Here is a 1,684-nt window from a genome sequence, read left to right as displayed (position 1 = left end):
AGAGAGAGAGAGAGAGACAGAGCACGAGCTGGGGAGGGGCAGCGAGAGAGGGAGACACAGAATCCGAAGCAGGCTCCAGGTTCTGAGCTGTCAGCACAGAGTCCAATGTGGGGCTCAAACCCATGAACCGTGAGATCATGACCTGAGCTGAAGTCAGATGCTTAACCAACTGATCCACCCAGGCGCCCCCAATTTTTTAAGTTTATTTAGTTATTTTGAGAGAGAGAGAGAGATAGAGAGAGAGAGAGAAAGAGATAGAGAGAGAGCAGGAGCAGGGGAGGGGCAGAGAGAGGGAGAGAGAATCTCAAGCAGACTCCGCTGTCAGCACAGAGCCCGATGTGGGGCTTGAACTCACCAACTGTGAGATCGTGACCTGACCCGAAATCAAGAGTCGGCTGCTTAACCAACTAAGCCACCCAGGTGCCCCTGAAATAAAATTTTTGAATGAATGAATGAGCTAGGAAATCTAACCCCTGCCTCGTCTGATTCTCTTTCCTCTCGCTTCCGTTCATAGAGAGGCTGGGTATTTTGTTCTGGGACGGCTGTCGCCACTCTTCTGTAATCTCATGGACTTTGGTGTCCCTCTGCACTACGGTGGACCCAACACGCAGGGACAGGGCAGATGCAGCAATGCAGGTCACACCCTCCCAGCTGAGCCCAGGGGTAACAGGGGTGTGAATTCTGGTTGAGGCCGTGTGGCTCTGCCAGAGCTGACCTTCCGGTTTCACAGAGGCTAAGAGTCTGAGGCCGGAGACTCGCTCTAGCTTTCTCTTGCTGGGGATCCCCACAGGACATGCTGAGAGGGGCCTGAGAGACACCGAGTGGGGCTGCTTGATGGAAAACTACAGACCGAGATTCTCACTTCACACCCCAGCCCTGCTGGGAAGTTCTAAAATATGAAGGGGAAGTTCATGCAAAGGGAAATTTCCCTTGCTCCCCACAACTTCCCCTCCCTCTCAGCACCTGGGGCTGAAAAAGCACCTTCACTGTCTTGAAAGAGACACTGGCTGTTCTGAATGAATGACCGACCAGGGGACGGTCCTGTACCCAGCACCACGAGGGCATGCTCAGGAATAATGATAAGGACCCCGTTCTGGATGAATTCACTCATGGCGGGGGGCATACACATTTATTCAACAAATACCAATTCACCACTGACAGCTGCCAGGCTGTCTCAGCTGTGTGCCTTAGTGCTGAGAGGTCACCAGAACATAATTGCTGCTGCCTGGGCCCAGACACCCATCATCCCAGCCCCTGCGTCCCGAGGACACACAATAAACACCAATGACCGCCCCCACCCCCACTCGCCTTTAAGCACCTACAATATCCTAAGCAATTTACCATATTGTCTTTAACCCTGAAAAGTAGGTAGACATTGTTTTGTATCCTTTACAGATTGGAAGACTGAGGCTCAGATCCTTGCCTAGCTGCCCTGACTGGTGGAACAGAGGAGGGGTTCAAACTCAGGTCCGTCTGACTGTAAACCTGTGTCCTTTCTAGATTAGGTTTCTTGAAGTATGCTGTGGGCACTTTCTCTAGGAAAATCCCAGGGAATAGGGTAGTGGTTGTGAAGGTCCAGAGCCTTGCCTTGAAACCACAGAGGGCAGGTACTTGGTGGAAAACTCCAGTGCGTGATTCACCCTCCTCCTGAGCCCTCGTCACTGAGGCCAACTCCCCTCCTAAG

The sequence above is a fragment of the Puma concolor genome, chromosome B4 (genome assembly GCF_028749965.1).
Source record: "Puma concolor isolate L17-30 chromosome B4, mPumCon1.1.hap2, whole genome shotgun sequence".
NCBI classification, from domain to species: domain Eukaryota; kingdom Metazoa; phylum Chordata; class Mammalia; order Carnivora; family Felidae; genus Puma; species Puma concolor.
Note: the sequence above shows the minus strand (reverse complement) of the source record.